The following is a 26,409-nucleotide window of genomic DNA, read 5'->3' on the forward strand; positions in this document are numbered from 1 at the left end:
ATAGGCAGGTAACAAGGGAGGAGAAAAGAACAGGTGACAGTTTTTCAGCCTGACAAGAAGTAAGCAATGCTTTTCCAAAGGCATCAGAATGCTTGTTGTTATATAGCAATGATTGGGAGATCAGATAATTTGTGGTTTGCAGATAAGATACTCAGAAATACAATACAATACACAGTGAGAGACTTGCAGAGAACAAAGACAGATTCTGAAATGGAAAGATGAAGTGTGACACTCATGAAATATTTTCATAGAAGGATAAGGAGAGGCACTGTAGGCCAAATGGAGGTGCAGGGACAAAGAACTATGAATATATTCTGTATGCAAAACTTTTAGCATAAGGTTTTGGCAAAGCTCTTTGTAAAAACTGATTTGGTATCCAGAGTGTAACAATAATGTAATAGAGTACAAAGCAAATAACTTGTGCTAAACATATTTAAAACATTGTTTAGGGTACAGCTGAAGTATTGTTTTCAATTCTGATCACTGTCCTTTAGAAAGGATGTCAAGGCATCAAGAGTTCAAAGTATTTTTTTAATTGAAGTACATTTAGGTCACCATATGCTACCCTGAGATTAATTTTCTTGTGGGCATTCACAGTAGATCTAGTTGAGAAATATAATATAAACAATGAAAAGTTACACACAGAGACTGACACTCAACCGATTTGCAAATGAAGATGAACTGTGTAAATAGTAAAAAATAATAATAGTAAATAATACTGAGAACATGAGTTGTGGAGTCCTTGAAAGTGAGTCTGTAGGTTGTGGAATCAGTTCAGTGTTGAGGTGAGTGAATCTATCCACAATGGTTTCAGGAGCCTAATGTTTGAAGGGTAACAACTATTCTTGAACCTGGTGGGGTGAGACCTAAAGATCATGTACCTGTACTTCTTTCCTGAAGGCAGCAACAAGAAGAGAGTATGGCCTAGATGGAGGGGGTCCTTGATGATGGATGCTGCTTTCTTGTGGCAGTGCTCCTTGTAGATGTGCTCAGTGGTGGGGAGAGCTGTTCATGTGATGGACTTGACTGTATCCACCAATTTTGTAGGCTTTTCCATTCTTCTTTACCAGCCTTTTCTGTATAGCATTGCAATTTTTTCAAACATTTATTGAACATTCTCTTGAAGACCACAGTGGAACTTGCCTCGTCTAAGTATGTGTGATGTGCATTTTAATGTGAGTTTTTTTTTCACCCTTTGCATTTTGGTCCCAGGTGTTCTATCTGGAAGATGTTGGATCTAGGTAGATTCCGATTAGAATTGTACAAGTAACTGGTGAGGAGCAAAAATGACTTAGTGGTAGAGGAGGAGGAGTAATGGGTAACTCTGCCAATGACTTATCACAGGCTTAATGGTCAGTATGGTCTCCTTTGCACTGTAATGTCTTACATGTCTATATAAATGGGAATCTTGAAGAAGTGTCTCAGCCCAAAATGTGGAATAGTTATTCATCTCACTAGATGCTGCCTGGCCTGCTGAGTTCCTCCAGCATTTTGTGTGTGTTGCTTTCGATTTCCAGCATTTGCAGAATTCTTATCGTTTATAAATGGGAATTATTTGTTGCTGATAGACCCATACTGCTGGGTCAGGTTGTATAGAAATGCCAATATGCCACTTTTTAATTGCATCACCCTAGAAAGAAGTGGAAAATAAAAAACTTCCGATGCAAGAATGGACAGCTGGCTGTAAAGTTACAGTTTTGGAAATTTGCTGGAAGGTCACATTAGAAACTGGAAAGTCAAATGGTAAATATAGTAAACTTGCTCAATTTTCTGCAAAGCATAGCGCAAAATGTTGAGCTCTACATGAGGGGTGTATAATGCTGGATGTGTACTTAGTGACCACTTTATTAGGTACCTCCTGTATCTAATAAAGTGTCCACTGAGTGTATGTAAATGGTCTTCTGAGGCTGTACATCCACTTCAAAGTTTGACATGCTGTTTATTAAAAGGTGCAACCTTCACACCACTATTGTAACGCATGGTTATTTGACTTACTGTCGACTCCTGGTCAGCTTGAACCAGTCTGGCCATTCGCCTCTGACTTCTCTCATTAACAAGGCATTTTCACTCCACAGGACTGCTGCTAACTGGATTTTTTTAATGATATTTTCACACCTCTCCCTGTAAACTGTAGAGCTGGAGTTCCCAGCCTGGCCCTTAGTTAATGGTAGAGGTCCATGGCATTAAAAAGGTTGGGAACGCACCCCTACTCTAGAGTGTTGTGCATGAAAATCCCAGGAGATCATCAGTTTCTGAGATAAAGCAAAGCACCCCATCTGGCACCAACAATCATTCCAGGGTCAAAGTCACTTAGATCACATTTCTTCCCCATTCTGATGTTTGGTCTGAACAACAACTGAACCTCTTGTCCATATCAGCATGCTTTTATACAGTGGGTTGCTGTGACATGATTGGCTAATTAGATATCTGCATTAATAGCAGGTACTGTAGATGGGTATACTTTTTTTTAATTGAGATACAGCACAGAAAAGACCTTTCCAGCCCTTCGAGCCACGCCGCCAAGCAACCCCTCCGATTTAAACCTAGCCTAATCACAGGACAATTTGCAATGACCAATTAACCTCCCAACCGGTGCATCTTTGTACTGTGGAGGAACCGGGAGCAGCCCGAGGAATCCCATATTGTCATGGGGAGTACATACAAACTCCTTACACGTAATGACTCTTAAAGTGGCCTCCGAGTGTATGTCAACTTTGCCTGGAGTGAAGAGGGACATTAAAAATTTGAATAAAAAATCAAAATTAGTGTAGATTGGAGGCATTCATTTTACACTTCAATAATTGTAAAACAGAATTCTTTCTAAATATTGAAAAGTTTGAAGTTTATAGATCATTGCAATGTCATATAGTTGCAGTAGATAATCAAAAGGGCTGAGGATATGGGATAGGAGCTCGCAGAAAAAAATGTAAAGCAGCCCTGGATAGATTATACCTGCACTGGGTTTCACACCTTAATCTGGATATGTTGTCTTGAAGTGAGTACAGAAGAGAAAATTCAGGATTAAATGTGGTGTACAACAATTGAACAATGATAACAGAAATTAGACATTTCCTTCACAGAATTTGTAAGGTGATTTGATTTAAGATGTTAAGTTGAACCCGTGGGGTGTGTAGAGAGAAACTCTTCCTACTGGTTGCTGAGGCGCGCACAAGGGGGCAGGTCAAAAGATTGGAACCAGGCATTCCAGGAGTGAAATAAGATAACACTTCAAGTAGAGAGTGACAAAAACCTGGAACACTTCTAAAAATGGCAATTGGATGCTTGTTAGTTTTAAACCTGAAACCGATAGATTGTTTTTGTTTTTAAAAGAAGTGGGCTTAGGGAGTTAGGTCACAGATGAGGCATGATCACAATCAGTAATGAAACAGGTTTTGGAGACTAAAATCGCTTCATCCCCGAGTGGGAGAGCAGACGTCCAAGCTCACGCTAAAATAGGAATGTGAATGTTATTCCCTTATTTTGGCGTTCGGTCAGTGGCAAAGTATACATTCTGGGAACGGGGGAAGATTAAAAACAGGCAGCTTGCATTCAGTGTAGCCTCTGAATTCACGGCAGCCGGGCTGAGAAAATACTGCATCACAGGGAATGTGTCCAGCAGAGTTTGGATATAAACTGGTTTATTATGAAACGATGGAGAGAGGTTTCAGCATACTGTACCTACAGTCTTAATTCTGTCTCATATTTTATTAATTCAGTCCCAGTGTGCAAACACATACAGTTAATCCACTGCCCGAACGTGCAGACAAAACTAATTTTGTTCAATTCGGACGTGTAGTACAAAATTGAAATGGACCTGTTAGAAAATCCAACTGTACTGAACGGGGCGGGGGAGTAGGAGGAGGCTGACCAGGAGAGTCCCAGACACGCAGGCAGCTCCTTCTGAACAAAGTGCCTATTCCCCCCCCCCCTTTAAGCCCACCACCACCACCACCACCACCACCACGAATGAGCTAACTGATACGCTGATCTTGCACCCTTGAAAGGACCAGGCGCTCTTGTAAATCCTCTCCCTCTCCGGCATCCCACAGCAGTCATCGGTTAAAGGAGATTGTGAGGTGCCTCCTCCTGTGGTATTTTAACCTTGCTATGAAAGGTTAGAGTAGTTTTAGCTCCCACCCCCATCTCTCTCTCTTTCTCTCTGTCTCTCTATGACTGGGAGTCAGCGGTGGGAGCTTCAACCTATCCCGAGTAAGTGCAGGTCGCTGCTCCCCGGGAGCCGGCCCGTGTAATGTGATCCAGGGATAGTGTTGGATAAACCCGTAGACACGGCGTGAACGCTCTGCCGTTTCCAGACAGTGAGGGAAGAGTCGGCGGAGGAAGGTGGGTGACCGACTGCTTGGTTATTTGACCTGGTACGGAGGCCAGGATAAACAGTGATTCTTGGCTATATGTCGAGTCATTAATATCTGTTGTTGCTAGCGCATGCTATCCCGCTCGGGGAGTGCTTTGTGGGTGGAGAAGAGCGGGAAGGAATGTAAAAAGTAATCTGAATCAGAATGGACATTCTCATGTTAGAAAAAACACAAGCGTAAGAGGGTCTTTCTGTTGCGTTAACCCCTTTGGAATAGATGAATGGCGGTGCACGTTACATCTAGAGTTGTGTGAGCATGGACGGTGGCTACAAACAGTACACCCTTCCTTCAGAGTGTGCGCTATTTTCCTTTTGAGCAGTCGTTGTTATATGTTTTCAAGAGATTGATTTTTTTCTGGCGTGAAGTGGTTGGACTGCTGTAGGGCGATGGACGGACGCTGTCCACCTCCGAACAAGCTTGCTGCAACTGAGTGGCTGTTCTGAGGAATAGGCCAGAATCGCCAAAAGCCGGCGAGAAAAGTCGAGTCCAAGATCTTTGCAGTTCTTGCATCAGGTCTTGATGTTGGGAATGCGAGCCCCTGGGGAGGGAGGGAGGGGTATGATAGCGAGACATGTAGTCTGTTACAACACGATTCGGAAAGGAAAGGAGCTTCGGTTTCTTTTTAACCCTATTGAATTTTAATGACTTTATCGATTTCTCACTGAAACAGCTCAACTTAATATAGTAGGAAATGAAACAGCAACGCTTTGTATCTGTGGCTGGTTACTTGTACGTGTGTGTGTGTGTACAGTTAATTTGTGTAGTGATCAATGTTTGGCTACTTGAAGATATGGATGTAAAATCCATGGAGAGGCAGTTCTCAGCAATTAGCTTTGCAATCAGCAATATATTTCTCTCGGTAATTTTAACGAGACTTTTGGTAACGTAAATAAATACTCTTAAATTATCTTTTATCCTGCCAAATTTAGTAATAATGAAAATATATCTGCAGTTAGTAATCGGCCAGATTAGATTCCTGGGTTACCATATATAGTTTCTGAGAATGTATCAATTTAATGCGGTCAGATCAACCTTGCTGTCTGAATGAAGGTTTTGACCATTCCTTGTATGTTTTACGCATTTAAATAGAGATTAGAAAGACGTATCAGAGCGGTATATTTATTGTTGCCTCTTAGTTAACTGTGCTTATATGTTCTATATCCTGAATCTGTCTCCACGCAGGGCACTGACAGAAAAACACGTGTTGCTCATTCTTTTTCTACCACTTAATAAATATATGTAGTTCGCTCTTGGGATCTACAATATCAAGGACTTGAGAAACTGCAGGTCCTGCTTTTATTCCAGGTGGGAAGGTGGCAACCATGTCTGGGTTGTCAAGTGCAGCGCCCACGCTATTAAATGGAGCATTGTTCGGCTGCAGGGAGGTTGGGGCGGGGGGTTGGGGGAGGTGGTAAAGGGAGAGAGAGAGAGAGACGAACGCTGGTTGTGCTTTCACCTGGCGAAAGTTGTACCTGAGCTCCCCCTACTGGCTGTTCGGAATGACCAAGGTCGCGGAGTTGCCTCTGCCGACGCAACGGCTTCCCCTTCCCGCAGAAGAGTCCAAGGCATGCATGCCTGAGTAGTTCCAAAAGAGGGATGAGCATTGAAACAAGATAATAAAGATGTTTAATAATTCTGCTAAAGTAATGGGCCTTTAGTTTCTTAGCTGTGCCCAATTGGGAAATTGTAACTAAACTGCATGCAAACTCTTCCTTCAGTTAGTCCTGACGAAGGGTCTCAGCCTGAAACGTCGACTGTACCTCTTCCTAGAGATGCTGCCTGGCCTGCTGGGTTCGCCAGCAACTTTGATGTGTGATGCAAACTTTTTGTTGGGTTACACCAGAGTTCACTTTCTTTTGATACACTAAGCACGTGACTTCAGTTTCTTGAAACCATTTGTGAAAATGGGCAAAATCATGTCGCATTTTGCACACTAATTCATGTGTTTAAGGAAGTGGATGCTGGAAATTGAGTAGAGGTTTCAATAACTGCAAGGCTGCAGATAAAGTACCATGGAAATGGGGAGGGGGAAGAATGTGATGCAGAATGGATGATGCACTGCTCTTCTTTGTGTTTGGCCACACACCTACTTCTCCCACTCATGTGATCAACGTGGACCTGGAAAGGATGTTTCCTGTAGTCGGGGATGTTTCCTAGGACTGGAAGGCACAGGGTCAGAATAGAAGGGCGTACCTTTAAAACCAAGATGAGGAGGAACTTCTTTAGCTAGAGGGTGGTGAATGTGTGGAGCTTATTGCCACAGATGGCAGCAGAGGCCAAATCATTGGGTATATTTAAAGCAAAGGTTGGTAGGTTCTCGATTAGTAATGACATCAAAAGTTACGGGAGGAGGCAGAAGAATAGGCTTAAGACGGATAATAAATTGACCATGATGGAGTGGTGGAGCTGACTCAACGGGCTGAATGGCCTAATTCTGTTCCTGTGTCTTATGTTCTTATAAATAGAACTAATAGTTCTCTCAAGTAATTGATCAAGAGACCAATGAGAGAAGTTGATATTTCACAGAGGTTGTGATCTGTGAAGGCAGCTCCACTTCCACATAATGCTAACCCAAGGACACTGATGTTGTTTATAAAAGGATCAGTGTGACAGCCTTTAATTGTTGCCTCACTTTACCGATGGGTTAATAGCAAAGGTTTCCACCAAAACCTCCATGTAAGGTATGCACCGCATTACCTATATGCCTCTGATATCAGGTAAATATTGGCCTCATTGCACACTGAAGTGCTTGGGTTGTTCTCTCCATGGCTGCTGAGTAGCCTATAAGTAAGTAAGGGTGTCAGAGGTTATGGGGACAAGGCAGGAGAATGGGGTTGAGGGGGTAATATATCTGCCATGATGGAATGGCTGAGTAAACAAGTGGCCTAATTCTGCTCCTTGGTCTTATGATCTAAGTAACTGCTAGCAACATTGAATGTGTAAGGAAATCACTTTCATGCAGGGATTTTTGATAAATAAATATGTGACTGAGTCCCATTTCTTAGCACAGTCATTTAATAAAAATTTATCAGCTTTAAAGCAAGTATGAAATCTTCAATAAACCAACAAAATCAGGCAGCATAATGGAATGTAATTATTACATTTTGTACTGTAAAGTAAGGCTTAATGTATGTGAATGGTAGTTTAGTCAATAAAAACAAGTTTATAATCAAAATTTAGTGTGTCTAAAGAAGCTGTCCAATCATTTATCAATTTCTACCTGGTTAACTATCAGAAAATAGCATAAGAAATAGACTGAACTATTTAATCGCTCCATTAGTGTATGCCAATCAGTTTCTCAGTACATTAAGTACTTTTCAATATGGAAATATTTCTAAAATATGGCAGCTGATGCTTGTGCATTTAGATTTGAAAAGTCTTCCCTATTCTGTGCAAGCACGGGACAAGAGCAGTTTTGTGGGCAAGGCTGAGGCAAGCAAATTAATCTTGAACTAGTGGAGAACATGGAGGGAAACAGAAAATTGAGTGGTTAATCACCAGGTTTAAAATTGATTACACTGGGGTCATCAGCAATAATTTCCTTTAATTATTAATTAGCATGTTCGTTTCAAGTGTATTTTCAAATGTTTTTGGTAAGGTTTTGTTGTTGCATGGTTTTTGTCAGTCAGCAGCTCCTCTGCAATTTACAGATCCGAAAGGTGAATGCACTAACATGCACTAACTCTAAAGAATAATAATTCTGTATGAAGGAGAACATGCTAAATGCATCAAAATCCAGTGGACTCCGGTTAATTTGTACACACGGGGTCCAATTAAGTGGCTGCCCCAATTAGCCGAAGTTTCAGGAAAATAGTTAAAAGGTATAAAAATGCAAACTACAATTTAATTAAGTAAAAAATTAAGTATTTAATTGAAATACAGAACAAATTAGAATACTACCAATACTTCTACAGTTCTATAAAACTATGCATTACTTCCTAATAGTTATCAACTGAGGAGTTCATCTAGTGTCGCTGATGTGTGCTTTTGATTGAATGTAAATGAACAAAATCAGTGCAGACATGCAGTGTTGAGGTGGACTGACTTCCTTACTTACTTAGACTCTATCACCTCTATTGGGACATAGTTCGCCAGAGCTCTCTGTCCTGGGCCAGTCTCTCATGTTGTCTCCATCTTTTTGGTGTATCCTTCCTCTCCCAGGGATAAAGTCTTTAGAACTTCCATTGGTGTTTCTGTAGCACTGGGTGTTTATGGGGATGGGGCTGATAGCCCCATCCCACCCCTCTTCCTTCTGCAGTCAGGCTTGAGACTGTCCTTGGTGGAGTTAGATAATGGACTGCCTTCATGCAATGCTTTTGAATTGCATCTTCCAAATCCTCATTTTCATTTTAACATTTAAGATGATTTTGATAACTTCAAATTCTTTGCAGTCCCTAACTTGTTGAAGTGGTGAAATCATTTCATTTTCACTCCCAGTCGTTTCCGGCATCTCCAAGCCTGAATGGTTAAAACCACAGTGAGTAAAACAGTTCTGAATTGTCTTTCTGCTTGCTTCTCACCAATTATCTGTGACAAGAATCACTCCTTTAAAAAAACACAAGCAACTGATGCTATTTAAAAGCAGTTCACTCTAAGTACAATGCAGTATCTAATGGCCAAACAAGTCCACACGACTGACGCTAGTCAGAAACTGTTCAGAAAGAGTCTCCTGTCCCAATTAAATGGAATAGTGTCCCAAATAAACAAAGGGAATCTTGTTATTTTTCACAATTAGTTTTTTTGTTCTTTTAAGCGTTGTCCTAAATAAGCAGTTGCCCTGATTAACTGATGACCCAATTAAACAGAATCCACTGCACATCTCTTTTGAGGGGGTAGGCAATAATAACAGTAGCATTTCTTTTATCTTAGAGCATTGTGGCTGGTCATTATGCAGACATCTTGTCAAATGAGAGGGAAAATAGTAAACACCAACTGTGTACACGTTTCACATTCGTATAAGCCTACATTCACATATACAATCACACTTAAGTTCATTAGTGACCTGATCCTTTCTTTACATTCCAGATCTTTTTTTTGTGTGTGTGGGGGGTGAATATTATGTTTTGATTCAGTTCCTTCAGTTCAAACTAACAATGTAACTTCAGCTAACTATCAGCTTTGCTGAAATGCTAGTGCCAACTGTCCCACTATTACTTTGGCACAGCTGATAAACAGGCCTGCCGGATACCAAATTCAACTTCCCAATGTGTTGAGGATTTGGCAGGTGCTATGTAAATGACATTTCTTTTTAACTACTTTCATGTGTATAATTGCATGCAGAAAGTCTGTCCAACAGCATGACTTCTGCATCCAAGCATAAGGGGAGGTCTTTGCCTTCACTACTTCCAGACTGCAGATCGATGCTCTGCAAGCAATTCAGCCTACAATTTTCTGTCTAGATGGAAAGTTTGAGCGTGCGTGTTTTTAATCTTGTTTTTATTCTTTGTAGCAGCTGGCGTTTTGTGCTTTACACTTTGCAGCTTCCGATATTTCTGCCCATTAAAGTAAATCTTGAATTAGCAATGAGATGGCAACAGCTTGCACTTAAATAATGTAGAAAAAATTATTCCTAGGTGCAGCACAGAAGACATAATTAGACAAAAGGTAGGTTTGACTGAAGGACTTAGAGGAATTGAACGAGGTGAAAAGATTTTTATAAATATTCCCGAGTATATGGTTTGGATGGCTGGAGATGTGGATTGCAGTGGTTTGGAGAAAGGACTGAGGAAACATGAAAGGCTAATTTGGAAAAGACATTTTAATCATTACCACACAATCCGGGTCCTGTCTGATGAAAGTTCATCAACCTGATAATTCAGATTCAATTTGGTTTTCTTCACAGACACTGCCTTGAGCTGCATTTTCTATTTTCATTTCAAATTACAACTTTTTTTTCATTTCCCTTCTTCCATTCCAGTTGTTACATTTATGTTGAATATTTTTACTCCACTGTGTGGGTGACGCAGTGGGATTCCTCAGAGTGCTGGACTGCTCCATGTAGTTCTGTTGGCGACAACAGAAAATAAGCAATTTCACTGGAAGGTGGCAAAGATTCACCAAGTGTGACAATGAAGGGTCTTGGCCGTCGACTGTTTATCCCCCTCCATACGTGCTATCTGACCTGCTGAGTTCCTCCAGTATTTTGTGTGTGTGCGCAAGGATTTTGATCAGATTGGACGACTGTAACTCTCAGGAGAGATTGGATATGTCGAGCAAAAATAAAACGTGGAGAAACTCAGCAGGTCACACAGTATCTGTTCAGGGGTAAAGGAAATGTTGATGTTTCAGGTTGAAATCCTGCATTAAGACTTACAGCATCTGCAGTCTCTTGGATAAATTAGAGTTACACTTCTTAAAACAAGGGAGGGTGAAGGGAGACTTCAATGTGGTGTATAAAATAACAAGCCAAGATGGAATAGGAAGGACTATTAAAAATCAGGGGGCCTGGATTTAATATACAGTGGATTCTGGTTAATTGGGAGAAACGTCAAGACGAGTATATTTTGGCCCAATTAGGAGGTGCCCTAATTAGCTGAAGTTTTGTGGAAATAGTTAAAAAGGTATAAAAAAGACAAACTGCCATTTAACTGACTAATAAATTATATACTTAAATGAAATACAGAACAAACTAGAACATTACCAATACTACTACAGTACTAGAAAACTGTGTATCAGTTCCTAATAGTTATCGATGGAGGAATTAATCAGGTGTATGCTGCTGTGTTCTTTAGATTGGCTGTAAATGAACAAAATCAGTGCAGACACCTAGTGCAGAAAACGGACTGCCTTCAAACAATGTTTCTGATGATTGCATTCCCCTATTCATTTTCATTGTAACATTCATGATAATTGTCAATACCTTCTAATTCTTCATAGGACCTAACTTGTTGAAGTAGTGAAATTGTCTAATTTTCTAATTTCCAGCCGTTTCTGGCATCTCCAAGCCAGTTCTGTATTGTTTTGCTTCCCTCCAGCTAACAGTGACAAAAAAATCACTGCATTTTGAACACAAACACATGCATTGATGCTATTTTAAGACTGTGCGTGTGACTGGCACTAGTTAAAAACTGTTCGGCAACACTCTCCTGTCCCATTTTGGCATACTGTCCCAAATAAATGAAGGGAATCCTGGCTGTTTTCTTAATTTTTTTTTGTTCTTTAAGAGTTGTCCCAAATAAGTGACTGCCATAATTGATTAAGCATTGGCCCAATTAACCACAGTCCACTATAATTTGGAAAAGGATTTTTAGAAAGAAGAGGGAAGTCCGTTTCGTCAAGAGGTTTTTATGTGTCTGGACCTTACATTCTGAAAGGGTAGATTACCTAAGGGCTGAGAGGTAGACTTAGGGCCAGTGCCTTACTTTAAACAGCACAGACATAATGGACAGATTGGCCCTGTTATCAATATTGTGATTCCAAGCACTGTATCCTCGGCATCTTGGCTGGTTTTCCATTTGTCAGTGTTCAACCTGAACAGCGAATGTTGGTCTATTCTGATGTGGACCATTCACTGATTGAACTGATCTACTTCTCTGAATTGAGCAGACTAGATGCTCCCTCCCTTCCAATCACTTTTTCAGTGGAGATTTATGAGGGTATTGCCGGGAGATCTGATAGTCTGATTTAAGGCGATAGGTTGAGGAGGTTGGAACTTTTCTCATTGGAGCATAGGAGAATAGGGGGTGATCTTATAGGAGTGTATAAAATTACGAGGGGCATGGAGAGAGCGAATGAGCACAATCTCTTTCCCAGGGTTAGTGAATTAAGGAGTAGTGGGTTTAGTTGAGGGGTAAAGATTTTACAGGAACTGGATGGGCAACTTTTTAAGAGTATGGTCAGTATATGAAGTAAGCCACCAGAGGAAGTGGCTGAGCCAGGTACATTAATAATATTTAAAAGGTGCTTGGACAGGTACATGGATAGGAAAGGTTTAGAGGGGTAGAGGGATATGGACCAAATGTGGGCAAATGTGATTAGCTTATGTGTGAATCTTGGTCAGCATGAACCTGTTGGGCCGAAGGGCCTGTTTCTGTGTTGTATGACTCCATGACCCTTCCCACCATTGGATCCACCCCCATCACTCCCTCCTACACTGCAGCAGAACCAGGCCTTACATCTTGGTGCACCCATTCACTGAGGGGGAAGGGACAAAGTTACCTACAGAAGTCTATTGAACTGGGAGAATGAATATACATTCTCTTGTCTTCTAAGACACAGGGTAGCACCTGAGTGTGAGTCATTTTCTGACGCTAAGTTTTGTAGCTGATCTACTTTATCATAACCCTCTTCACTCTACCCTGCGCTGTCACTGAGTGCCGAGAGATTGGCAGCTGACTGCTGTGAGCGTACCTCATGAATCCCCAGTGACTTTCTAATGGGACTGAAAGATGAGTACAGCCAGCACTTGGGACTAGTAATGCAATATCTCAGCTCACCAGGTGGTTCAGTAGGCCTCCCTCTGGGACCTCCGTTCTTTGTGGGCCTAAAGATCAGGCAGGGATTCAGAATGGGCTGAAGAGAGTTCTGAAGAGGAGCTCAGCAGATGCTGGGACATGCTTCTGGGTCCATATTAGTTGACGTTCAGCTTGGCTCTGCTGGCCATTGTGGCTGAATGATCTGCATACAGGCATCGCCCAAGGTTCAGGCTTTGGATGGATAATGAGTAAGGTACCAGTGGCCTGGAAACACTCACAGAAAACATACTCTGATATTTTCTACAAGGGAGAAAAGGACATTGTTACATCACCTTATAACATTATACCCATGTTACAGAGCTATACAGCACATAAACAGCTACTTTGGCCGAACTTGTCTATGGTGAGAGTAAGAGTTCGGCATGGACTAGGAGGGCCAAGATGGCCTGTTTCTGTGCTGTAATTGTTAAATGGTTATATGGTTCCTCAGATACTCATCCATAATGATCCGATTTACCAGTACTTGATCTGTAGTCCTTGAAGCTTTGGCCATTTAAATGCTCACTCAGTGTTTTTTAAATGTTATGAGAATCTCTCCCTCAAGTAGTGCATACCAAATTCTAACTTCCCTCAGCGTGAAAAGATTCTTCCCTCTAGACCTCTTACCCCTTAACTTAAACCTAAGGTCTTTGTTATAGAAACCTTTAGTATCAAGAAACATGTACTGTCTTTCTTCAAAGTTCAAAGTCAATTTACCATCAAAGTACAGATATGTCACTATACACTATCCTGAGATTCATTTTCTTGCGGGCATTCTTGTGTATACCCATCATAATTTTTTCCGTCTTCATCATGCTACCTCTCTAGTCCCTCTTCCTACCCCAGTCCTCAGCTCCTAGGAAAAGAAACCCAGCTTATCCAGTCTCTTCATAACTGAGATGCTCTATCCTAAATACTGTCCTGGTGAATCTCCCCTGCAGCTTCTCCAAAATTATCTTTATTGTGACAACACAATATTTTGGATCTGGTCTTACTAATGTCTTATGAAGCTTTGCCATAACTTCCTTACTCTGTCGCCTGACTTACAAAGGCTGGCATCCCATGTGCCTTCTTCACAACAGTATCTACTTGTGCTACCACCTTCAGACTTCTTCAAGGTCCTGCTGTTCCTCAGGACTCCGTTTGTTGTGTGTGGTTGGATCCTGATGCTTTTGCAATCCAAAAGTTCTCCAGAAATCAAGAATGAGGCATAAAACTTGTTGCTTATGGCCATTTTATTTTGTATTGCAAGAGCAAAGAAGAAGGAGTAAGTAGCGTTGAGAGAAACAAAACAAAAGAGAGGAAACAAAAAATTAGTTGAGATCTTCTCATACCGGACTAGAGATAGCAGAAATTCTATTGATAAAATATAATCAATAAAATAACCAGATTTAAGTAATGTGATACCCGCCAGTGAAACCAAGAACTTTCTAGAAAAATACAGAGGGAACTGCACCACAATTTTCACTGAACGATTACACGTATATAGGTGATTATATAAAAACATAAGGAAACATAGGAAAGTTAAATCACAAGAAAAATGACAATTCTACAGCCCAACCTAATAGTATGTTCTTACCCTTATTTGACTTCCCAAAATGCATCATTTCACACTTATCAAGGGTAAGAAACATATTCCTTACCTGGTTGTCAATCCTTCTGAAGAAAGATAAACCAAAACTTGTAATGTAGGCTTGGATTCTAGTTATTCTAAACCCACTTATCTTGGAATTTGGGGCCAGTGAGGGTTGGGAGAAGATAAATAGGCCCTATTGGGTCTTGCATTTGATCATCCTTGCTGCATGTCCACAGAGATCCCCCTGAGGCTCTGAGACACTCGATTCTCAGGATCAATCCAACTGCTAGGCACCGTAGGAGACAGCAGCACTAGGATCAGAACATTTTCAGCAACACTCTGGTCGGGAAAAGGTCAGCAGAAAATTGATCGTGGCTTACAAGAGCAGTGAATAAGAAGGATAGCCACAGATACCTCTCTGAGTCTGGTGTGTGTGAATCAGATTACAGACGAGAAGAGAAGGCTGCAAAAACGGACATTGAGGCCAATGTGTACCGGAAAAAAAGACTGATATTTCACGTTTGACTCCCTGAACTTACATCGAAAGCTTTGGTCAGTTGCTGATTCTCAACTTTGAGCCAGAAGTCATGCATTCAAGTCCCACTTCAGAGACCTGAGTCCAGTCTCCCTTTATACAATAATTAAAGTGTATTAACAGGCTGGTCTATTAAACATGTGAGGCTTTAAATTGGGTTCCCTCTTGTTCCTTCATGTGACAGAAAAGGTCTGATGGCACGAGTCAGAGATAGCCAGCTGGTTTATATCTGTGGTCATTTGAGCTCCTTTAAGCGGAACGCCTGGACATTATTAGGTTTCCCATGATTACATATTACCTAATATCTGCCTGTGCTTTAGGATTTCCTGTTGCATAAGGATCTATAGGTGCATTTCCACTTTCTAGAAATTCGCTGGCCTGATGTGCCTATCCTGTGTGTAAATGTATTTTGTCTGACTTCTGCCACCCAAAATTTGCTGTCAGTGCAAAAAGGAGAAATTTGCAAATCTATGTAGAAATGGTAGTGGAGTGGGGCAAATTGGTTATTTCTGTCACAATGATATGAGGAACTACCCATAGGGAAAGAAAATTGCGTACACCTCCATGCATTAGATGGGGAAGAAAAGAATGAAGGCAAGATTTGATGAAAAGTAATTTAGCAAGAGTAGTCCTTTAGTGGATTGATGAGGATGGAATGTTGAGTTTGCATGGAATATTAGATCAGACCTAGCAAATTTTTTTCCCCTCTGTCATCCTCTTGGGCTCTCCCATGAGGGCAACCTGTTTCTGTGGGTTCTGGGATGGTTGTTGTGGAATCTATGGACTGCTATAGATAAGACAGGAGGTGCTTGGTTGCTGGGTGTATACTATGGGATGTTGTGCTCACCATTTGTCATTTTGCAGAGTTTCAGTGTGCTTCCAATGAAGAAATTGTTCTCAATACCAGCTTGCATTCTGCTCTATTTTCCATATTTCTGTGGATTGATGAGAATGTTACATTTTTTATGGAGGCTTTGACAAAACCTTGAAAAGGACTAGCATATAAGAGCAAAGTTGTAATGCTGAGGTGTCTTAGACATTGATCAGACCACACTTGGAGTATTGTGAGCAGTTTTGGGCACGTTGTGTAAAAATTTATGTGCTGACATTGGAGAAGGTCCGGCGAGGTTCACAAGAATGATCCTGGGAATGTAAGTATGAGGAGTGTTTGATGGTTCTGGGCATGTATTTGCTGGAGTTTAGAAGAATGGAAGAGGTATGGAATCTTATTGAAACTTGTTAAATATTGAAAGGCCTGGACAGTGTGGTTTTAGAGAGGATGTTCAGTATCACAGGGGAATTTATGACAAAAGGGAACAGCCTCAGAACATAAGGATGTCTCTTCAGAACAGGGAATTTCTTCAGCCAGAGAGTGGTGAATCTGTGGAATTGTGAAAGCCAAGTCACTGGGTATATTTAAAGGGCGGGGGTGATAGGTTCTTAATTAGAAGGAGGTCAAAGGATATGGAGAGAAGACAAGAGAATGGTAGTGAGAGGTATAATAAATCAGTCATGATTGAATGGTGGAATAGACTTGATGGGCTGGATGGCCTAATTTGCTCCTATGACATGGTCTACTGGAATTATTTCTCCATCATTGTGGTAATTTTTTGCTGTGTTACAACTAGAATAGACTATTTTTATTGAAAGCCTTGTGTTTGGTAGTTGGTCAGTGTTGCCATGTACTTTACGTCACATACAGAGCTGATTATATCGGATGTGTCATAACTGAGCAAGTCAAAATAAATGGTGAGATTTGGAACAAGATGTTTGAACTTGATGAATCTCCAATTTTTCCCTGCAGATCGGAGACCTTTTCTATTCTCACCTAAAATGCTAGCCAAGTGAGAGATTGGGCTCTGATGTTATACAGGTGATGTGCTACCCTACTAGGTGAGAGATTGGGTAATGTAAATGTTGACGATGAGAGGGGATGCAGGTGTCTTGGTACATGAGACTCTGAAAGGCAGTGTGAAGGTGTAGCGAGCAATTAGAAAGGCAAACGGCGTGTTTGCTTTTATTTTGAGAAGGTTTGAGTAAAGATGTCTCACAGTAATTAAAGAGCGCATTGGTGACACTCCATAAGAAGTGCCATATACTGTTGACGTCTCCTTACATGGAATGGGACCAAACCGACATAGAGTAAACCTTCATTAAGCTACAGTAAACCTTCATCAGAATAGTTTCATGGAAGGTAGGTTACTGATGGAGGAGAAACATTAGTTGACCAGGCTTTAGAAATGGAAAACAAATAGAACTGCAGACACCGGAATCTGAAAAAAAGATCTTAGGAAGCATCACTGACCCAAGATGTTGACTGGTTTCTCGCTTTGCAGACATTACAATGAGAGCTGAGTTCTAGCATTTCAGTATGTTCCAGAATTTAGTTGGCGATCTCTCTGAAACTTGCAACATTCTTACAAAGCTTTCAAGTAGATTTTGGGGAGGGCATGTTGCAGAGTCTAGAACCATGGATCACAGAATCAGAATTAGGGGCAGACCATTTAAGACAGAAATTCCTCATGCCAAGGGTGACGCAACTTAAGAATTTTCTGAACATAAGGACTGTGCAAGCTCAAAAGAGAGATGGGTTGAATTCCAGACCTTAGGGAAATTGAGAGATGTGGGAATGGTGCAGGAAAGTGACCATGAAATAGAAGGCCAGTTAGCCGTGATGAATGGTGAAGCAAGCTGAAAGGGCCAAATGAACCACTTCGACTGTTATTCCTGTGTTCCCATTGACAGAAGGAGCACTGGCTATAAAGGAGCAATTTGTTTATTCCATGGAATTCTGGGATAGAGAGGATTAAGGAGTGGAGAAGGTCAATAAGTTGTAGGCAGGAAGGTGTAGGGACAATGGGGGAGTGGAGAGAGTCAGGATGTTGTAGGGACATTGGTACAGGGGAGAGAGACAGGCAGTTGTAGGGACGAGGGGGAGTGGAGAGAGACGAAGGTGTAGGGACATTAGTAGGGGGGAAGAGAGACAGGAAGTTGTGGGGACATTGGGGGAGTGGAGAGAGTCAGGAAGTTGTAGGGATGAGGGAGACAAGAGAGAGCCAGGAAGTTGTAGAGACAATGCAGAGTGTAGAGATGAAGTTGAAGGGACAAAGTAGGGGTGGAGAAAGCTGCAAAGTTGTAGGAACTAAGTAAACCTCTGACAATAAAGATAACCGCATTCATTTTTCACTGATACACTAAAGGGCAGACTTATTTAAGCAAGAACATTAAGGTTAATGATAAGGTTGAGAACTGGCACTGGGAAAACATCTAAATGCATAGTTCCTGTTGAGTACAATCACCAGGAGTGGAACCTGTCCTTGACTTGGTTTGGAGAACCGATTTGGTTCCTTTCTGACAGCACAAAGATTCTTTTGCTTATCACAGGAAAGAGACTGTCAAACGTTACTGATTGCAGTCTCTCTTGCTGCTCTTGTCTGGTAAGTTCTGTCTAAATAGTCATTAATCAAGAGCTGCCCAGCAGACTCAATACCAGGACATGAAGACCCTCCTTTAATGGGAGCCATCTGCAAATGTATTAGAGCTACGTTAGTAAATGCTGCCAGTCAGAGTGTGGATGTTTGACTTTCTCTGTCGCAGGGAACTAGGTTGAGGGACACTTCAGGAAAGCGGTACATTGAGCTTGGGGACACAAGGGACTGTAGATGCTGGAACGGAGAGCAACCTAAAAAGCACCAGAGGAACTCAGCAGGTCAGACATCATTTATGGAGAAAAATGGGCAGTTGATGTTTCAGGTTAAGTATCTAACCCAAACCACTTGATCGGTGAGAATTTTGTCAGAAGGTTCAGCCACAGTGAGGATATCAATCAGGTCTTTCAAGTTCCAGACCTCCATCTGCATTCCTGAAGAGCAAGTAGGCCCCCATTGTCATAAAGAAACATAGAGGATGTATAGGGAACACGGGTTTACATAAAGGGAAAGCTTTACCAGCTTTCCCTTCATGTCCTCCATTTTCCTCATGGCATTCATTTCCTGTCCTCGCCATAAAGCTCTGCCTTATCCTATTGGTTGGTCTACATGACTAACAAAAGAGAAAAAATGATCTTGCATTTATATCTGTTTTTTGTGGGACTCAATCTTTCAGAAATGCGAGCACAAGTCTGTACATAGCAAGATACCACAACATAATATGTAACAGTGATCTGTTTCTGTGATGACGATTGAGGCATTAATTTTGGGAGGAATCTTCAGGAAATGTTCTTGCCCACCCAGAGGATGTGGTCAGGCCTCAGTTTATTCTTTTTCTGGCACAGTAGTCCATTCAGCTTAGTTTTGCAGGACATTATTCTGACCCAAAGTAAAATCTTCTTTGTTGGTATCGTAAAGCCATTTCCAAGATCACCCTTGATATTAAAGTCATATCTGAATGACCAAGTCCTAACTGTGGGGAGCTGACATGGAAGAATTGGTTAATCAGATTGGAAAGGAATTAAATTAAGTCAATGGCTTTGACCACTTATATTCACCATTGCTGTACTGTCAAGCTCAATAACTCTTTCAGCCATGTTCTGTAAGAGATGCTACCGACATCAACCATTGGAGCGAAAATGACTTTGTACTAAAAAAGGCAGAAATAGCATTCAAACCAAACCTACAATGCGAAGGGCTTTACCTGAGACGCTGGCGACAGTAATGTTGTTGGCATTGTTTACGCTGACTTTTGTAAACTGAGTAAAGAGCAACAAAAATTTGTTAAGATATGCCTGTGTCCAAGTCAGTGTATGGTAGTGTTTGTGACTGGAAATGTTTGCGCGGTTTGTGTTCATGTCAATGCTGTGCACAGATTCTGTTTCTCAAAGTACACCGTGTGTGAGTCTTCGGGCACTGCTCTAGAGTGGTCTCATGAGGGTTGAGATTTGCCCTGGCTGAGACTCACTCTTGCTTGGCCCTGTTGTTGTATCATCTTTAGTTAATCAACTGCAGAGCTCAAATATAAGATCTGTAAAATAAACACTTCATTTTAAATGAAATTGAATTGCTGTAACTGCTTATTAAAGTCTGGACGTGATAATAGAGTGTGCTTTTATGTTTGCTATCTCTGTCCCTCAACCACCCACTTTATAGTCATAGAGTTGTACAGTAGAGAAAATAGCCCCCAGGACATCTACGCTGACCCATCCATCCATCTACATTAATTCTATTTGCTCATATTTGGTCCATATCCTTCTTTGCCTTACCTATTTAACTGCCTGACTGATTGTCCTTTAAACATAATAATTGTATCTGACTCCACTAGCTCCTCTAGCAGCGAGTTCCTGATCTGTGTAAAAATAACTTTCTGCTCAGCTACCATTTGAAACTCCTTCCTCTTAACTTAAATTTCTGCCCTCTTGTTTTTGATACACCTACCTTGGGGAAAAAAAGATTCTATCTATCTTATCTCACCAGGAAGGAGGTATACGAGCCTCAGGTCCCACACCACCAGGTTCAGGAACAGTTACTACCTCCCAACCATCAGGCCCTTGAACCAGAGGGGATAAATTCACTCAGCTTCACTTGCCCCTTCATTGAGCTGTTCCCACAATCTATGGACTCATGTTCAAGGACTCTTCATCTCATGTATCGCTTACTTATTTATTACTATTATTTCTCTTTTTGTATTTGCACAGTTTGTTGTCTTTTGCACATTGGTTATTAATTGATTGTACTGTGTTTCTATTTGCTGTGAATGCCCACAAGAAAATGTATATGTATGTACTTTGATATACTGAATTTACTTTAAACTTTGAACCCTGTCTATGCCTCTTAAAACTTTACATAACTCTGTCAAGGTCACTTCTCAGACTCCTTTGCGCTAGGGGAAACAAACCCAGCCTATCCAATCTATCTCTATAATTAAAGTCCTCCAATCCAGGCAACATCCTTGGTGAATCTCTTCTTTACTTTTGTATGAAGATCCTTCATCAGACCTTAAAAGCAGTAAACCAGTCGTAGTGAAGATGGGGAGGGCAATGGATGAGTGAGCTACCAGTGACCATTACAAAAATATCCATTGTTCTGACCATGATGAAGGATCTCAGACCTGAAATGTTAACTTTTCCTCTTTCTACAGATGTTGCCTGACCCGCTAAGATTTTCCATCATTTTTTTTGTCACACCCTGTGGAATGAGCATTTTGAAGGAGTGTGGAATACGTACACACATTGTACATGACTCCTTCACTACCTTGGCAATTATTCTAGGTGGAAGCTATCATATTCCCAGGCTGTTCACTCTCGTTGCGTCCCTCATCTTTTGCACACACACAATGGGATATATGTGTGCTCTCTCATGTGTGCATTTCTTTCTAGCAAGGAGTGGGGCAAAGAAGCCGTAGCTTATTTTTCACATTTTGAACTGGGATGATCAAAGCAGGTAATCTTGCTCTTCTTCCCTTTGCATAGGATCAAAATTGAGCATAACTGATGGAGCAGTCATTGCACCTTCCTAGAATCACTTGGATTGAGGACAGCGTTTAAAATCTTAAATGATTTTGGTTGTCATCGTTTTAAAATTTTCACAGAAAAGAATGAAGAAAAAAGATGGGAAATCTCTAATTGAGAATTGTTTAGAGTAAGGAAGGCTTTTATTTTGAGAAGTGCTGGTGGCACTTTGCATTAGGGGGTTTAAATAGTGTTTGAAAAATTAAAGTGGTCTTATATTTCAAGAGTAAAAATCCAATCTACAAACTTGATAAATTTCAGATCTCATTCTTGAACTGTTTTAAAAGCAGGCTGCTGCTTTAATGATTTAGTTGGAAATACAGTTGAATCATGTGTAATTATTGGGTATTTATGCTTGAATCCAGTTTTGTGAAAAAGGTTTGAGGCACTCTATGATATCAATTGTGTGTTACAATTAAAGTATGATCTAAATTGTTCTTTAGTGTTATAACATGCAGGAAATGTAATTTTGACTGAATTGAAGGGTTGTACATGGCCCATCTGTTCAGCAGCCTCCTATTCCCCCTAGTCCATCGACAGTACAAAATGAGCCATTGGCACAGTTCAGGCCAATATCCTACCATGACATTGGACTGGCTTTAATGCTTCTGCTGTTGCTGTGCTTCTGTAGATGTAGTGCATTATTGTCCTTCTGGAGCAGTAGCAAATACTTGATTCCAGATAAATGCATAAAGTGTCTTCCAAATATCTGCTTTATAACGCTCTTTAGACTGGATGCAATCCCTACCCGCTCACCTCACCCAGAGACATGATCAGAAGTGTTCGATTATCTGTGTCAGGTCAGGCTTTGTCCTCCCTACGTTCGGGTTGAGATGTGCATTGATGTTTCACTGCTCTGTGATACTAAACTCTTGCCCTTTGAGTTTATTTCTGATCCATGAGGAATGAGTTCTGTGTTTTTGACAGAAAGACTTTTGAAATTCTCAAATGACCGGATGCAGTTTTAGTTAAGAAGGCGCTCTTTCAGCCCACCATTAATATGCTGGAGCTGGCCCCATACTGGAGCAATTTATTCTAATCCCATTTCCTTTCTAATTCCACAGATCCTTTCCTCTTTACCTAATTCCCTCCTGTGCATTGTGATTGACTCCGTTTCAATAGCTACTCATGCATAACGCTCCATATTCTATTAGGTGTCTGAGTAACAGCACGTGATCTCACTGGCTCCTTGATTTGATGCTTCAGAAATCGTAGCAAAGTCCTTGGCATTGCTGTATTGCATTTCTGACCTTTATTTTAAACAATCACGGGAAAGACTAGTAGCATTTATTGACAGTTACTAATTACTCTTGAGCCACCTTTTTCGAGTTGTGAGTTAAGATTCTGCAACAGCACATTGCAGTCTGATGTGAACATCTGGCCAGTTGTGCTACTTTAGAGGGCTTGAGTAGCTATTAATATTGAAGAGCTGAACATGAGGAGAATTGACCTTCTGAAACTTCAATACATGGTTAGAATCCTTTGCAATCTGTGAGGTCCTCACATTAAAGTCCCATCCAAAATACTGTACCTCCAGCAGAACAGAACTCCCTTAGTGCCACACCGTAGTGTTAAATAAAATTATGTTCTTGAGTGGGACCTGGATTCACAGTTTCGTGACTCAGTCCATTGCTTTATCATCAAATGGTGGATAACACTATACCCTCAATCTTCTACTAGTGGAAGTTAAACAATATATTACTGACTATTTTTTAAAAAAAAAAGCTAAGTTAGACAAGTTAAAATTTCACTCCTAAATTGGTAGGAACAAATTGGTAATGCAAGTCAAACTTTCAAGAATTTTTCTGAATGTAAGCACATTGGACTTGTTCCAAAGCACAGGAATGCTTGTGTTTCAGATGAGATACAAGACAAAAAGCAATCTGTCAAGGTGGACAAAGCATCTCTTCCATCAGGAATCGTTAGAAGCTTGGGCATGTAGTCAATTAAACACAGTATAGAGAAGTGTGAGATGATATATTTTCATTGGAAGAATAAAGGAGAAAGTAAAGACAAATGGTTTGAGTATGAAGTAGTGGAAAAGCAAGAGACCTGATATGTTCGAAACCAAGTAAATGAAGCAGACATAGCAGTTAGTAATTGGCAAAGTCGTTACGTTAGATCCTGAGCATTGTAAATACACACGTGGAAACAACCTTGCTCAATGTTGCAAAAACAAAGGAACTGGTTGTGGACTACAAGAGGAATGGAGAAAGGCTTGCCCCTGTTGACATCAATGTATCTGGGGTTGAGAGGGTGAACAGCTTTGACTTCCTTGGCGTAAACATCACCAAGGATCTCATGTGGTCTGTACATACCGACTGTGTGGTGAAAAATGCACAACAGTGCCTCTTTCACCTCAGACAGTTGAAGAAGCTTGGTGTGGGCCCCCAAATCCTAAGAACTTTCTACAGGGGCACAATTGAGAGCATCCTGACAGGCTGTATCACTGCCTGGTATGGCAATTGTACTTCCCTCAATTGCAGGATTCTGCACAGAGTGGTGTGGACAGCCCAGTGCATCTGCAGATGTGAACTTTCACTATTCAGGACATTTACACAGACAGATGTGAGAAAAGGGCCCAAAAGATCACTGGGGACCCGAGTCACCTCAGCCACAAACTGTTCCAGCTGCTGCCATCCGGGAAATGGTACTGCAGCATAAAAGCCAGGACCAACAAGCTCCAGGACAGCTTCTACCACTAGACCATCAGACTGCTTAACTCATGTTGACACAACTGTATTTCTATGTTATATTGACTATCCTGTTGTACATACTATTAATTATAAATTGCACATTGCACATTTAGGTGGAGACGTAATGTAAAGATTTTTACTCCTCATGTACATGAAGGATATAAGTAATAAATCAATTCAATTCAATTCAAACAGGAAATAATGGATTAGAACTTGTGGATTGTACTTTGTGAAAAGCTTCACGCTGAACAGAGAGTAAGAAGCCTTGGACAATGTCAGAAAATACTTGGTTTCAGGGTGAGGGATTACAGTTATAAAGATCATCTGGGGAAGATGGGCTTGGTTCCTTTAAAGTAGAGAAGTCTAAGAGGAAATTTGTTACAAGTGTGTAAATTCATAATGGATGAGGTAAGTGAAGAGGAATAATTACCCTAGGTTGAAGGCCATATAAGCAGAGAAAGAAGATGTAAGGAGATTACCAAAGGTCAACAGAAGAAGAAAAAAATTGTAACATGGATTAAGATCTGGATGTTCTGTCTGGTAGCACATTGGATCCAAGTTCAATAATGGCTTTCAAAATGGAAAATATTTAAAGATATGAGGGAAAAATAAGATCAATACCAATTGGATCGCTCAAAAGCCAAAGTAGCATTGTTGGACTGGGTGGCCTCCTTTGTTGTTGTAATACGCTATGCGAATGTGGTGACTAGTATCTGCAGTAGTGTTGGTGTCACAAATTCTCCACTTGCACGAGCTGCTGACTCTCTGAAACCAACACACCAACTATGATCTAGTGACATGAAAATTCTGCTCCAGAAATCTGTAATGGATTTTTTTCAAGTGCTTAGCTTCCAAATGACCCTTTACAGAAGTGTGGGTCCATTGATCCTGATGCATGTGTAAAGAAGAGTTTGGACTTTGTGTGTGGCAGTCAACAGTACAATATTATAGGATATATAATAGCTAGGGTGCCTAAGACTTTTGCACAATACTATGCACTGTGCTGTACATTATGTATCTGAATGAAAATGAAGTGTGGCAGAGAATAAATCGGGCTGCTGATTGACTGTGGTGCATCATACAAGTTTAAATTATCTGGAGAGAGAAAGTACATGCTAAACACTAGTGAAAATTTTAAGTAAGTTTTGGCATGCACATGGTTAAACAAGGGAACATAAAACTTGTGTGGTATTTTCCCTGTTGGGCATTTTGAAAAATATTACACCATATATAAGCCAGAGTAGAGTTGTACAATTAGTGGAATTTTTAAAACTGCTTGAAGCGTATGAAATTTATATTGAAAGAAGCACCACGAAGCCGCTCAAGAAATTAGACCAAAGTTAATATTTTTCAGAAGATGGATGTCAGCGCTTTGAGACTTCCTTTCAAATTCTTTCTTTAAGTGCCTCCAATCTAAAATGAAGAGAGATAAAAAGAAGAGAGGGAGGGAATATTGTCTGTGCAGATTTAAATGAAGAAGTGCTAGTGTGCCATTGTGGCTTGGATGGAGCGGGCTGAAAGCAGTGTTAATTATTTGCAAGGTCTCCCGATAGCACAGCAGGGTTGCATCTCCTCAATGAAGCAGCTGAATTGACAGTTTTGTTGTTGCTCTGGTCGGTGTGTGTGTAGAGTGTCGGAAGAAGTTGTAACCCCAAGCCAGAAACATCTGGAAACTGTGCCAGTATAATCAATAGGGATATCTGCAGTTTGTTTCTGTCAGATTTGATTTTCAAACAATCTCACTGAAACAAAAAACTTGAAAGTTAATAGCTTCACATACAGTAGCTTTATCACGTGATTCAGCTCATATAATGCTGCAGCAAAAATTCTCTAGGTAGCAGAATATTTCTGCTTCCCAGTCGACTTGGCTATTCTTCAGCCTTTATGTTATCGCCTGCATTTCACTTTTAAGAGTAAGAAACGAATTATGGGAATATTCTCTCCAGCCAGCACGGTTTTGTGCAGGAGACGGTGCAGGAACATTCTTGCAGCACGATGAATTTTTGCTTCCCTTCTTGGCAACAAAAGCATGATTTCAGGAGCTAAAGCCCCGGCCAGTAAATTCTCAGGTAATTATAGAGAAGAATTCTATCAGAGCAAGAGCAGATTATGTTTGGTTGAGAGTTATGATTTCTAGAATTGGAAGAAGCCGCCGTGGTTCTGTGTTAAGGTTTGCTCAAAGAGTTTGCTGTATGTTTGATGTGATGTCAGGTTACCAGACTCCCAACCTTAAATGTTATCTCTTTTAATCCATTCTTTAGGTGATGAAGTGGCCCTGCTTTTACTTTGTCATGTAAAAGAATTGTGTATTCATTGCCCCAGACTCCTCACATT

At 40.8% G+C, this 26,409-nt stretch overlaps 1 protein-coding gene across 11 annotated transcripts in view; it reads left to right on the top strand.

The window, feature by feature from the left end:
• The window catches only part of LOC140197572 (teneurin-3-like), a 2,811,066-nt gene that overhangs the window by 2,343,099 nt on the left and 441,558 nt on the right, over positions 1–26,409 (top strand). Inside the window, exon 1 of one of the 11 annotated variants that reach the window (XM_072257702.1) lies at positions 4,102–4,341. The exons of the other annotated variants lie outside the window; for them this stretch is intronic. The gene's annotated coding sequence lies outside the window, so the exon portion shown is untranslated. Of the gene's footprint in view, positions 1–4,101; positions 4,342–26,409 lie in introns of those variants that run through there. 11 annotated transcript variants of the gene reach the window in all.

The sequence above is a fragment of the Mobula birostris genome, chromosome 5 (assembly GCF_030028105.1).
Source record: "Mobula birostris isolate sMobBir1 chromosome 5, sMobBir1.hap1, whole genome shotgun sequence".
Taxonomy (NCBI): Eukaryota; Metazoa; Chordata; class Chondrichthyes; order Myliobatiformes; family Myliobatidae; genus Mobula; species Mobula birostris.